This window comes from Myxine glutinosa, chromosome 4 (assembly GCF_964187855.1).
Source record: "Myxine glutinosa chromosome 4, kmMyxGlut1.1, whole genome shotgun sequence".
Lineage (NCBI taxonomy): Eukaryota > Metazoa > Chordata > Myxini > Myxiniformes > Myxinidae > Myxine > Myxine glutinosa.
In genome coordinates, this window is record NC_136264.1 from 211100487 (window position 1) to 211116073 (window position 15587).

The window sequence follows — 15587 nt, forward strand, 5'->3', positions numbered from 1 at the left end:
ATTGTACATTGAATGGAGTTCACTCCGGCACCCTTCCTGCACACAGCACAGGGCCACTTCCCAGTTCTTTCCACCTCAACACATGCTTTACCATTTTCTGATATTCACCTTCAGACCTTTTGCCTCCATACATTCCTTCCACTTGTTCATCGGTTATATATATATATATATATATATATATATATATATATATATATATATATATATATATATATATATATATATATGTATATTTCCTCACATTAAATTTGACTTGACAATTGAATTTGACAGTTCAAAATTTGAATTGACTACCAACTAAAATAAATAAATAAAGCACAGTAACTGCACTTATATTCTGGTGTTCCACTCGAAAACAAGTCCAGTACTGCCAAAGCAATTTCTTGGCAAGGGTTATACAAGGTGGTTTGCCATTGCTTTCCCAGCAGTATTGGGGCAGGAATTTGTAATTTTTTGATGATGCTGGCGATAACTTGCCCATTCCTCGTGAAGGACATTGTGGGTATTTAACGTCCACCAACTCATGCCGGCAGACCGGAAATCTAGTTTAACATCCATCCAAGGGACAGGAGGGAGAGCACACACATTGATGGATCACCTTGCCTGTGAAACACCAGGATGGCAGCTCAGAGCTCGGTCGGGATTCAAACCCTGACTAGACAGCTTAGAGGAGAGCGTGACAGCAACTGTATAAAGCTCAACTTCTACAATTTGGTTCTTCTGGAATGCATTATCAACTCTTAAACAGAATATCTGTTATATCCTATAATCTATTATTGTTTTCAAAGCTAGAAGTAACTTTCGTGCTGTAAATATTTACATTGGGGATGTAAAAGTAAATCACTACAGCTGCTGGATGTCAGAGTTCAAATTAAGTTAAATATTTGCTGTTGTGTTCAAAGGGAAGTGCAATCGGTATGGAAAACGGATCTTTATTTAAACGTCGGTGTTCATTACATTATATTTGCTTTAAAAGTTTGAGAGTTTAGTTTGATGGAAACTGGAGCGGCACTCGGTAGAGAGCATACCAGTACCTCCGTCAGGCAGAGCAGTTTACGTTTTGTATCATACAGATAGGCCAGATCTGCATCTGGACCTGAACCAAAATCTGATCGGCTCGTTCTTGTCACAAACCCAACCTGTTCACCAAGTTTCATCCGAATCCGTCCATAACCTTTTGAGATATACTGCTCACAAACAAACAGCCAGACAGACAAACAAGAAAGATGTCATGCATTGCACAATACTTACTAAATCCAAATAAACTAGAACATCACTCGTACAGCGCAGTCTCGCCTCACGCGTTCGTTATAAACAAAAATACCATCGTTAACTGAACACGCTGCTATTATGGCCTATATCTACCCATATCATCCTATTATGTCATATAGTTTCTTGGCATGGGTTATAAACGTCATAAATTTAATTCTTCACTCACATCATGCGATACATCAGATATATGAAGTTTCAGGTTTGGATAAGGATTTATATTTCACCAATTATGGCTGGAATACCACTTCACAGATGACGTCAACGTCATCACCCTATATATGGCCTATATCTACCCATATCATCCTATTATGTCATATAGTTTCTTGGCATGGGTTATAAACGTCATAAATTTAATTCTTCACTCACATCATGCGATACATCAGATATATGAAGTTTCAGGTTTGGATAAGGATTTATATTTCACCAATTATGGCTGGAATACCACTTCACAGATGACGTCAACGTCATCACCCTATATACCCCATGAGGAGTTGATGGCATATGCCAATTTTAAATTTTTTTGTTGAGCGGTTTCAGAGAAAATGATGTCCAAATTTTCGTCTTAATCCAATATGGCTGCCATAGCATGTGACCTATGTCAGAGTTGGCAAAAAAAAAAATTCTCCATGGAGAGTGTTACGGATTCGTCACTTCCGTTGTGGTGGTTTTCATCCACTGTAAACATTTTTGATTCCATGTACTATTATTGTTTTCAAAAGGTTTATTGTTTAGGAACTGTTTTCAAAAGGTGAAAAAGTTAGAATTAAAGGAAACCATATCGGGAACCGGACGACGAAGAGGAAGAAGAGGAAAAGAAGGCGGAGCGAGTGGAGTCGGACAAGAAGCATAGTTGCTTTGTGGTCTGGAGCGAACGTTGGCGAGCAAGAGTCACGAGCGAACTTTGGGTTTCCCATGAAAGGGATTCCGGTGACAGAGTTGTTATCGCTGTGACAGATCAACCTGCGTGTCAGGTTTTGCGGTCGATTCCGAAGAGAATCGTTGGACTGCCTTTACGTCTCGAGTACGGGCCGTCGGCCATTTTGACTCGCGCGCTTTGCGCGTCGGGCAAGGTTTCTTTGCTTCGCTTCAGCCTTTGTGCGTCGCGTAAGGTTTTTCTTTGCTTGACTTCAGCCATTTTCACCGCATTCAGACGTATCTGGTGTGTGTGTGTGCAACGCGGATTTTGAAGGTAAATCTGACGTTCGCCGACTGTGAGCTGTGAAACGTCCATACCCGAGGGTGTGATTTCCCAGTCGTCTGGAGGGCGCCTTTGGATTTCCCAGTCGCCTGGAGGGCGCCTTTGCACAGCTTTGGCAGCAGGACTGTAACTGCCAACCCAACGGGATTCTGGTCTCGATTGGACATTGATCTGACGATCGCTGGAGTGAATCAACTTTGGCTTGAAGCCGGGAATAGAGACATTGGGAATCTTCTTATTTTCGCTCACTTGGAGCACAGTGAGTTATATTGTACGAACCTGATGGTACCATCATAGGAATGATATACTATTTGTTGTACTTTTGATTACTATTATTGTTGTATTGTTATTCTTGTGTGATCTTAATACAATATTTGTTTGTGAGTAACAATTGGTGTGGCTTCCCCATTGATCTTTGACATACAGAATAACACATTTTTCTGCCGTGACTCCTCTCGGGGCTCGGAGGTACACCGTGACCAGGGGGTCGGGGAGGAGCACGTAACAAGAGTCTTTCCTATGTTTATAGTTTCACATCAATTGGGCAATTGCATAAAAAACCTTAAAGGAAAAAAAACACACACAAGCATTACAATAGTCTCGCATTCCGTTTGGGGTGAGACTAACAACATGCTCCTAGGTTTTGATTGGTGAACCAATTGAGTGACCCAACATGCAAATTCTGCCCAACCTAGTGGAGTAACCAGCTACCGGGTGGGTGGAGATTGCGCATTACTTGGTGAAAAAAAGGAGAGTCTGTGTGTTGCAAGAAGACACCATCGATGTTTGTGTGGTGTGCATCTAAAGGAGTCTAATGTATCTAAAGAGTCTAAAAGGTGTATAGTCTTGAGAAGTGTAAGGGGTATAAAAGGTCGAAAGGAATCTCACCGTAGTCAGGGTCTAAGGAGTCAAGGTGTTTAAAGGTCTAAGGGTCAAGGGGTCTAAAGGGTTCAAATGCTCTAAAGGGTCTTAAAAGATCTGAAGGATATGTTCCAGCAGTAGTTACAGATCAAAAGGGTTTAAGGATTCTACAGTAGTCTAAACTATAAAAGGTCAAAGGGTGAAATCGGTCTAAAGATCCAAAGGTTGAAACATTCTTAAGGGGGAAAAAAGGGTCATAAAATATTCAAAGGGGTCAAAATGGTTGAAGGGGTCTTAAAGGTTTAAATGTCGAAAAGGTACATTCCAATAGTCCGAAATTAATAGCCGTAATCATGGTTCAATAATACGTAATTAATAGACATACTCACATGGGTCGACGGAGGCTTCACTTCCACGAGGGTTCATTGTCCTCCCATGATTTTCGGTTTAATCTACACTGTAAGAGAGACGTGTGTGTGGTGTGTGTGTGTGCAACCATTTCTCTCAAAGATGGCCAAACGGATCTTCCTCAAACGTTGTGCTTCATCAGTGAGTGCCAAAAAAATTTGAGGGTTGAGGTGGAGGGAAAGTTGGATATTATAGATATATATTGTTGCTGTTTTGAGAACCCACACTTGCTTGTAAATATGACATCATTAAAGGTTAAAGGTAGCACCCCATAGATAGGCCACAAGCAACACGTAGGTCACCATAGGACATCAGTTATTTCTTTGTATGTGTTAGATAAGTCCATTTTCCAAAAGTTGAATCTGCGTTGTGTCAATCAAATAAGAGTAGGCCCTTTCGTTCATTTTGGAGCCTCCCTCCAAGCGATGCCATTAAGCACGCTCCCCAGTCTGTGCCCCATGGCCCCTCCCAATTTGGTACGCTCCTTGGCCAGCAGCAGCAGCCTTCGCTGCCCTTGAGCATGAGCTCGCTCAACTCTGCCATAAGCCATGAGGTGAAGCCCGGAATAAGGGGGCGGAGCACCAAGGAGGAGGTGTGGCCACGTCACCCAGCCGTCAGGGCGGGGCCGGTAAGCGATAACCAGCCAACCATGGCTGGAGTGACATCGCCTGACAGGGCGTGGTTGGGGTTCGTGGAGCGTTCGCTGGCTTCACTTATAAAAGCCAGCGCACAAAGCCCTTTTCCAGGACTTACACCGCACTTGGTAAAAGGACTGATTAGAAGAGCGCTCGTTAGAGAGGACTCGCGAGTAAAAGGACTTACCGAGGAAGCTTGCGCTAACAGGACTCGAGAATATATGCGCTTGTGAAAGGACTCTCACAGAGGACCGTCCAGGACTGATCGTTGTGGAAAGCGCTGAGGACTATCGTGATTACAGAGGGCTCGCTGGCATTGGGATTCCAAAGCAGGACATTGGAGAGGGGGCATTTGGCACGAGTAGTGCACAAAGTACGTATGCAGTATACCAGCCTTCCCCCCCCCCCCCCCCCCCCCCCCCGTCATGAAACAGACTTGGCATTTAATATGGAATATTTTTTTGTGGGGGTGAACTTACTTTTCAAGATGTCTTAGAACCAAAAGTTCATTGGAATTATGTTGAAATTATTCTAGATTTTGTTAATGTGACCTTTAAAAGAAACAAAAACCACATTTGACATTTCAAAACAAATAAATTGATCCTTGAAAGTGATGAAAACTGATATCGAACTCAATTCATGGACAGTACTGTGTTAAACTTCGGTACGTTTTCCAGAAGTATCTCTTTATTTTGCACATTAGCCAAAAAAAATTTCAACAAAAACAAAGTTAAATTACGACTGGGATTACGGACAGTAAAATTACAGTTCAGTACTTCGTGTAACCCCCACGAGCATTCAGGAGAGCACGTACATGTTGAGGCATGCTATTCACGAGATTTGCCAAGGTTTGGACAGGAATCACTTGCCATGCAGTGACAATAGCCTGCTGCAATTCACGCACAGAGGTCGGCTGCTGGTCCAAGTGGTCGATTTGACGCATTAATTCTGCCCACACGTTCTCTATCGGATTCATATCCGTGGACATGGCAGGCCACTCAATATGCTCTACACCACGGTCAGCAAGAAAGTGTTGGATCATGCGAGCACGATGAGGCCGTGCATTGTCATCTTGGAAGACAAAGTTTCCTCGAAAGGCTGCACGAGCAAATGGAAGCAATGTTTCTTCCAGAATGGCCCTGTACTTGAACTGGTTCAGGTTTCCATTCAGAACAACCAGGACAGTTTTGCCCCCTGCATGAAAAGCAGCCCAAACGGTCACCCCACCACCTCCAGCTTGGACTCTTGGCACTATACAATCTTTGTTGTAGGCTTCATGCAATTGTCTGCGCACTCGGACACGGCCATCTTGACGATAGACCAGAAATCTAGACTCGTCACTGAAGATCACGTGATTCCAGTGTCCTGGCTGCCATTGATGGTGCTCTCTGGCCCACTGCAATCGGCGCTGGCGGTGTTGTCTGGTCACGCGTGGCTTTCTCAGGGGACGCCTGGCACGATAGCCTGCTTGAACCAGTCGTTGGTTGACTAGCCTTCTGGATACAGGCACATTTGTCAGTTGCTGCCACTCAGCCCGAAGCCGATTAGCTGACTTGGTACGGCCATTGCGGACTAACCGGTGCAGCTGGCAATCATCCCTCCTTGTGGTTCTGCGGGGACGTCCTGGCCTCGGTATTGGAGTAGGGACACCCCTCTGAGCATTTCGTTTCAGGATCTTTGACACCTGACCTTGAGTGATGCCATACTGCCGAGCAATAGCACGCTGTTTCATGCCGTAATTTCGTAAAGCCACCACTCCATGACAAACAGCATTGTCGAATTGACGGACCATCTCCAGAGGAAGCGGCAATAGCTTTTGGAGACTTGCAGCAGTTGTTTTCCACTAATACAGAACGCAACAACCCTTGTATACCTGACTGTGAAGCCAATCATCAAATGCACCTGTCCGTACATTTTGCCATGCCACCTGTGATATAATCCTGTTGTTGACTTCTTGCTGCGACAGACAATCAGTGACATGGTTCCTTCAACAAATAAATCACCAAAGTGTAAAAGAAACTCACCAGATTGATATACTGAGTTAAGAAAGTAAACCCAAGTCAAGAAAAAAATATATTCCATATTAAATGCCAAGTCTGTAAGTGTCTGCTGCTGCTGCACACTGCTGCACATCTGCACATCTCCAAAAGCGTTACGCTATACGAAGAGCTGCCTGCCAGGTTTTCCATCGCCTGGACCGGAGCCGGACTGGAGCCTGGATGTGCAGGTCACCTTGCACCCTACCATCTGCAATCCCCGTGTGAGTGTCTGTATGTGAGACGGGCCCATTTGTCCAGGGAATAAGTTAAGACTGCCCTGTGTACTTCTCCTTCCTCTTCCTCTTTCTTTCATGTACATTCCTTTCGTTTCCTCTTCTTCTTGTACATTTGTAATAAATTGCTCTGTTCTTCCTATTTTCCTGGTTTCCTCTTATCCGATCGCATCAGTCTTTTCTCTCATTGGGTAAGCGTGGCACGATCGCAACCGCTTATAATCAGGTCTAGTCATTTGTTAACAGCTCGGATCGCGGATTGCTATCCGCTCGTCATATCCCATCAATATCCGTGGTTCGAGCGGGAGTTATTCCCTCGTTCCCGGTCAGCGTTAGTACTTTGGTAGAAGCGAATCCCTAGGCCTAACAAACCCTACCTAACGCCGCGCCGGGAAGGACGTTATAACTTCCAGGACTCGCGTCGGCCAGATAAGAAGACAAGGGGATTAATCCCCCCTTGATAAGGGGAGAGCCGACGTCGGAGATCCATAACAATATATATATATATATATATATATATATATATATATATATATATATATATATATATATATATATATATATATATATATATATATATATATATATATATATATATTGTTGCGGATATGGGATTTGGCCTCCATCCATATCCGCTTGTAAATATTCCCCTATTTCCCCAATACTCCCCAACTATCCCCAATCCCCCATTCCCTAGTCCCATTGTCTGTAAACAACACTCTGTAGCCCCGACCTTCCCCTTTTTCCCCCATTAAATGTCGTGCCCAGGTTCACCGCATCTCACGTAGACAACTATAGGACATCTTGCTAGTTATTCTTAGTCTATGTCAGTTAAGGACTCGTTTCCATTAATTCTGACTCTTCGTTGCACCAGAATGTGATTGTATGGCACCGTTAGTAAGTTTCGGACCTCCCAATACCTCCCCGCATCTCTTCCTCATGGAACAACAACACCAACAACAACAACAGCGGCGGCGGCGGCGCGGGGAGTGTGCGTCCTCACTCCGGCTTGGTTAGCCGCCATTGAACATGTGCTCCGACGGGGTTACCATGCAGGGGCTCACTGTCAGCTCCTCGTCAAGGGCGGAGCCCGGTAACCCCCCGCACCCAATAAGAAGCGGCGGACCGATTCCATCTGGGGCGGAGCTAACGAGCCGAGGGCGTGTCACTCCCCGCTGGACATGCGCAGGAAGACGGAGGTGACGTCAGATGCGCCTGAGCTTGGAGAAGAAAGGACGCCACCTCCTAGCGCTGAGGAATACCTCCCCGCCTCTCTGGACCGGACCGGGTCGATTCTGCCCCTGAGCCAAGGTGCACCTTGAGCCATTGACTGCCTGCCCTCCCCTGCCATCAATCCCCGTGTAAGTCAGTCTTGTCCCGTTTGTCTGTGGTCTGTCGGGGCTAAGATAAGACCGTGTATAAGTGCCCATCTTTCTGTGTTGTACCTCTGTGCCGTGTAATCTAAACGTTCTGCATAACCCATATTATATCCTCCTCCGGAGGTCTTGAGAACTGTACCCCTGGTGTCGTGTCATTTAAACCCAGCCGTTGTGTCCTTTCCTTCATTGATTTAGCATAGCGCGATTCGGCCAACGTTCGAGTGTAATCGGGTAACTTGTGCGAACACGGCGGCCATTCCGCTCGGTCAAGCAACATCTAAGTCGTGTCCGTAACAATATTAATCACTCTGTAGTCCCAAAGCATTTGTTGCAATGTGAAAGGTAATATTAAATTATCCCCACCCCATTCTTTAGTCTTAGTGCCTGCAGTGGAGTGTTTTAGGCCACCACAAAAAAACTAGAAAAAACTAGAGCAGTGCGATTGCATCGCCAACATGCCTTCCGCGTAGTCCCTGCCGTAACAATGGGTAGATGCCCTCGTTCACTGTCCTAAAAATAAATAAGTTTGGTTTAAATCCCTTCAGCTGTTTTGAAGTATCACATTTTTACCAGACATCACAGGTTTCACATCTCCCCCCATAACATCCCTCTCCAATTCTGTCCCTCCACCCTCCTACTCAAAGCTGCCTCCTCCCACTTCGTCTCCCTTCTATCTCATACCTCCACCTCCCCCAACATTCTACTTACCTCTGCCCCCCCTCAAACAACCCCTCACTGTTCCTCATCCCATCACCATCAAACCTTTCGTCCTCCTCATCCTTCCCTTTCCTGTAACTCTTCTGTAATCTCTGACACACTATCAACAGCTTTCCCTACCTCCCCCTCATCCTCCATCTGACCCTACCCCTCCCCTCCCCTATCCTGCACCCGATGCTCCCCCTCTCTCCTCATTAATGCAACCTTCACATACACGGATTATTCTTACGAGTCCTTACGGATCGCCAACTCGTAGTCAATCACAAGCATCCGTAAATAACTCGCTGGTATCCGTAGATAACTCGTCACAACTCACAACAACTTTTGACATGTCAAAAATCATCTTCCGTTATTTACGGATGCTTGCGATTGACTACGAGTTGGCGATCCGTAAGGACTCGTAAGAATAATCCGTGTATGTGAAGGCACCCTAACGGTATGGACCTCAAACATCCGGGGCCTTCGCTCAAACCTGATTGATCTCTCCATTCAGGTTGCTTCTGACAATCCAGACGTAATCTGCTTAACAGAAACTTTCCTGCTTCAAGATGTCTCTGATTCCTTAATATCTCTTCCTGGTTACTCCCTCCTCTGGTATGATAGACCTGAGCCTCGTCCTGGTGGTGGGGTGGCTATCCTTATCAAGAACTCTTCCTCACTCTCCTTGCACTGCCCTCTCTCCACCCCACCCCCAGGAGTACCTCTGGCTACGGCTTCCTCTCCGCTCCCACCTTTTGTTCATATGTGTTCTGTACCGTCCTCCAAACAGTGATGACTCAATTTACATTTCGCTGTCTGACAACATGGACCAACTTCTGTCAACTCATCCAAACTCTCTCTTCCTCATATGTGGCGACTTCAACTGTCATCATGCCAGCTGGCTGGGTGTGGGTACCTCTCTCACCAGCCAGGGCATCAGAGCAAAGGACTTCTGCGACTCAATGAGACTGACATAATCTGTCAATTTCCCAACCCGGATCTCAGTCAATGGAGTATCTTCTCTTCTCGACTTGGTTATGACAAACTTCCCTGCAAATGTCTGCTGCTCTTCTTCTGCTGCTCCAATCGGTTCTTCTGATCATGTGCTTGTTAAAGTGGACATCTCTCTGGCCATTCACAGAGAGCCTCCTCAGCGCCGACGAGTCTGGCATTTCACTCAGGCTGACTGGCATGGTCTTCAAGCAGCCATCAATCATCTGGACTGGTCTCCCATCTCTACTGCCTCTGACATCAATTCTTCCTGGGAATTCTTCCAAAGCAAACTGCTCTCTCTCATGCACAGATTTACCCATCTCGTCTTTAGTTGTCTTACCCTTCCTCCCGTCCATGGTACACTGAATCTTGTGGTGAGGCAGTTGCCATGAAACAACTTGCCTTTGCCTCTTGGAAGGCAAATCCAACTGAAGGCAATCTCAGTTCCTTCCACCGAGCTCGGAACAAGTGTGTGTCCACCCTCAGGAGAGCCAGGAAGCACTATCTCTCCACAATCAAGAATGATCTCTCAAACCTGTCTCCTTCCTCCAAATCCTGGTGGCGTCTGGTCAAATCCGTTTCTGGTGTTTGTTCCCCCTCCATCCCCTCCCTTACCTCAAATGGCTACACAGTTGACACCGCACGTGACAAAGCCGAATGCCTCAACTCTGTGTTTGCCTCAAAATCTTGTGTGCCAAACCCATCTCTCTCTCTGTTCCCACCTTACCCAGTCGAACCCAGATGCTCCTGGACTCTGTGTCCTTTTCTCCTTAGAAGGTGGAGAAGTTTTTGTCAAACCTCGACTCTGATTCTGCAACGAGACTAGATGGCATCAGCCCACGGGTCCTAAAATCCTGCTCTGCCGCTCTATCTCACCCTCTCTCTGTTATTTTCACCCTCTCTTTTGCTCAAGGTCATCTGCCATCTGCTTGGAAATCAGCCAACATCACCGCTTTACACAAAAAAGGTGCAAAAACGGATCCTTGCAACTACAGACCAATCAGCCTGCTCCCAATTATCAGCAAAGTCATGGAATCCATCACGCATGGCTTGTGGACTTCCTCTCTGGTCGTAGTCAACGTGTGGCCCTGAATGGGTTTCTCTCATCTCCCCTTCCTGTTCTGGCTCGAGTTCCCCAAGGCAGTGTTCTGGGACCTGTGCTTTTTCTGGTCTTCATCAATGATCTCTCTGACTCTCTGGAAAATTCTCGCTACCTCTTTGCTGATGACTCCACTCTCTTCCGCTCCATTCCTCATCCCTCAGATCGGCAGTCTGCAGCCTCCTCACTCTCTGCAGACCTGGACAAAACCACAGACTGGTCAAACAAGTGGAACATGTCTTTCAATCGTGACAAATCTCACACTCTTACTATGTCCCTCCTTAAAGACTGACTGGACAACCCTCCCATCTACTTTCTCAACAATCCTCTCCAAGAAGTTATGTCACTCAAGCTTTTGGGTCTCACTATCTGCCATGATCTTTCCTGGGAAAACCACATTTCCAAGCTGGCCTCCAAAGCCAGTCGCCGACTGGGCATCCTCCGTCATGCGAAGTCCTTCGTTGGCACACCGGAGCTCCTCACCACATGCAATGCTTTCATCCGCAGCTCAATGGAATACTGCTGTCCCCTCTGGGCTGGTGCTCCTGCCTCACACCTAGCTCGGCTTCACGCTGTTGAAACCAAAGCGTTCAGAATCATTGGAATCTCCCGCGATGAAGCTGATTGTGAGGGCCTTTCACTCACTCACCGCAGGCAGGTTGGTGGTCTTTCTGTCTTCTACCGAGTCCTCTCTGGCCTCCCCCAACTCTCTCTGTGCTCTGTCCCCTAAATATTCCTACAGGTCGCACAAGATCTGCCAGCAACACTCTTATGGTGAAACTGCCAAAATCAAGACTCTGCTCACCTTCACTCTTTCATTCCTCTTTACTCCCTCACTCTCTTCAATCCCACTCCTCCCTCCAGGACTTTAAAACAGCTGTTCACCACCATCTCTTATCTTCCTCCATCCAAAATCTTGATCTCTTCAACCCCCGTTAATTCACCCCAGATCCACCTTTTTGAAATACTGACTTCTTTCCTGGAAGTCCGAGCAGTGTCCATGTGTTTTATATCTCTCCCACTCCCCCCACCCCCTTCCTTCCCATGCCTCCTCCCCCCAAGCTCTCTCCTTCCCACAGATCTTCCTGTTCTCTGCTGTTGTACTTGTGTGCTTCCCTCTCTCTCCCCATCTTGTCTCCCGCTCCCTTTATTGTAAGTTTTGTATGTCTGGTTTTTTTTTTTGTGATTGATGTTAGGTGTTACACGAGCCTCGATCTTGTATACAAAAAAAAGAAAAAAGGCTGCCATACAACGTGACCTATGGCATCACAATTATCATAAAAATATTGTGCATCGGTGTCACTTCCACCATGAAAGTTTCGTCTCAATCGTACATGTGGTTCTTGAGCAAAACGAGGTTTAGCGCATGCGGACGGACGGACAGACAACCCGAAAACATAATGCTTCCGGCCACCTTCAGGGGCAGAGGCATAAAAAACAAAATTTGACTTCTTCCAAATGCCAACAGGATTAGAACAGCACCGGGCAATGCCGGGTACCCCTGCTAGTATACAATACGTATATACAGTACAATATATATAAATGCTGATCTAGCCCAGGAGCATTAGCCAAAAATGAAGGGGAAGCCTAGAAGAAATTAGTAGAAAGCTGATTTTTTGCACAGAGCTCCAGAATGTCATGTGGATACCCACAGTACAAAGTCCCACGAGTCCCACCTTGTGGCATTTTCAAAATTCAAGATGTCCGCCGGTTAGACGGAAAATGCATAAATTGCGATCACTTCAGCCTAGAACCTCATAAAAGTATACTTTTTATGTCTAAATATATTTTTTAGCATCCTAGGATTTCAATAGAATATCTTTCAGTGACCTCAGATAATGATATGCAGAGATAATCCAAGATGGCCGACAAAATGGCCGCCGCCGTAATGCAAAATACATTAAAATCACGATAATTTTGATCACGACGATCACGATCTAAAAGCACTCGACAAGAAATAGCGAGAGTGGGAGAGCTGTTTCGGCTGAAGCTGTATGGAGCAGCTCGATCGAAGTCACTGGACAAACACCGATATCTCATGTACTTCCGATCAATCCATAGAACATCTTTGACGTCATCTGGTTTCAAGCTGGAATCGCTCCCTTTGAATCTACTACTTTTTCTACCAAATTTAATTTAATTTAGTTCAAATTTCTACCAAATTTAATTCTACCAAAGAATCACTACTTTGGCAGCTACCAAATTCCACAGCTACTACCATGCTGTTCAGCAGTGGCAGGGGAATGAACTGCTGCCAACTGAGTGGGGGTGGCAGTACAGAGAGGGACTAGTTGTTCCAATCGAGACCGATAGGCCTGTGGCCCCTGAGAAAGTGCTGAACATGATATCTTGTGGATGCAAGGCGGGGTGTGGAAAACGATGCGCTTGCTACAAGTCTGGTCTGGAGTGTACCCTCGTGTGTACTGTTTGTAATGGCCACAATTGCAAAAACTCTCGGGACATTGATTTAGAGGGTGATAACAGTGTTTAAGTCAGGAATAAGAAAAGTGACATCCAGTTAACACGGCACTGTGCAAAACACTAGAATCGGGTTGGGATGACTGGGATCAAAGAGTCGGTGTGCTTTTGTGTCGTATTGTAATTAAATGTCAAATCCCCATGTGTTGTTTACCTCTTGCAGGCCTTGTGGTCACAATGTGAAACATTTTGCATTAAATAAAATAATAGCAAATTAAACTTGTCATGATTTTGATGGTTTTTTGCATTACAGCAGCGGCAATTTTGTCAGCCATCTTGGATTATACCCACATATCATTATCTGAGGTCACTGAAATACATTCTATTAAAATCCCAGTGTGCTAAAACATATTTAGCCACGAAAAGTATACTATTATGAGGTTCTCGGCTGAAGTTATCCATATTTATGTATTTTCCATCCAACCGGCGGCCATCTTGGATTTTGAAAATGCCACAAGGTGGGACTCGTGGGACTTTATATTGTGGGCATCCACATGGTATTCTGAAGCTCTGTGCAAAAAATCAGCTTTCTACTAATTTCTTCTAGGTCCTAACCTAATGCTCCTGGGCTAATCTGTCTGTCTGTCTGTCTGTTACCTATACACTCCTACATCTCTGGATGTATTTGGGCCAAATTTGTCACAGAGGTAAAAGGTTGTACCGGCCAGGTTTTAGCGGCTCCTTTGGCCGCCGACTGGAAAACCCCCAAGACCTCCTGGGGGAAAATGGGGTATACCTCTTCGCTGTTGCAGTTGGTTTGTATTGCGCCTCCTTTGGCGAAGTTGGGCGCTGCAGGACTCTTTAAGACCCTTCAAGACCTTACAGACTTTTAAGACCCTTTAGACCCCACATCTTCGGATTTGCAAGTGACAGGTGTGAAAACAACCTCCATTCACCTTTGGTGCACAAGTATTGTTGTGTATATTGAACTTGCATTTAAAGACGTTTTTAGATCTTTCTCTCCAGACGTGACCTCTTCCCCGTCTTGTTTGAGGGCCACAATTATTCCCACATTCTTGTGGGTTTGGCCGGGGGGAAAGCTTGGTACGAGTCTTTCACGAACGGGCTGGCTAGGCCTGACGTTCGACTATGGTCGGGCAGGGATTTGGAATTTGTTCATGGTGCCGGCGATAGCTTGCCTACTCTTCACAAAGCACACGATGGGATGTGTAAGGTCATCGTGAAGGATTGGTCCATGCGTGGCCTGGTAGCCTTACAATGAATGGATGTACACCTGGATGTGCAAGTTTAAAGTTCATCATCCAACTGTCCTCTGTTTGCAGGACACCGATTCTAACATTGACACAATCGAGCCATTAAAATTCCCAGCTGGATGAAAAGAAAACAACCGTCTCTGGCGCAAGTGATGGCTGGACATGACCTGCAAAGTGCGCACACAGGGTTGGGGTCAGTCCATAAACTAATCCATTCAGGCTCTCGTGAAGATAAACGGCCATTTGTGGAGGGTTCCGAGGAAGCGTTTGGAAGCTGTGCATATTTACTCGTGTTTGTGATAAAGTATAAATTGCTTGACGAGCTTTAATCATCGTTACCAGTTTGGAGGGAGCTTCAATCGGACATCACCACACTTGGTGATGTCGTGGTTAGAGCGGTGGCCCACTCTGGATGTGCGACAGCGGTGGTTCCAACCCTGGCCACGTCATAACAAGACCGTTTAAATGGTACCTGTCGCTTCCTTCCTTGACGGTCACCGTTTAAAAAGGATAGAGCACGGATCCTAACCGACAGGGCACAGCACGGATCCTAACCGACAGGGCACAGCACGGATCCTAACCGACAGGGCACAGCACGGATCCTAACGGACAGGGCACAGCACGGATCCTAACCGACAGGGCACAATGCACAGCATGGATCCTAACCGACAGGGCACAGCACGGATCCTAACCGACAGGGCACAATGCACAGCATGGATCCTAACCGACAGGGCACAATGCACAGCATGGATCCTAACCGACAGGGCACAATGCACAGCACGGATCCTAACCGACAGGGCACAGTGCACAGCACGGATCCTAACCGACAGGGCACAATGCACAGCATGGATCCTAACCGACAGGGCACAGTGCACAGCATGGATCCTAACCGACAGGGCACAATGCACAGCATGGATCCTAACCGACAGGGCACAATGCACAGCATGGATCCTAACCGACAGGGCACAGCACGGATCCTAACCGACAGGGCACAGTGCACAGCATGGATCCTAACCGACAGGGCACAGTGCACAGCATGGATCCTAACCGACAGGGCACAGTGCATAGCACGGATCCTAACC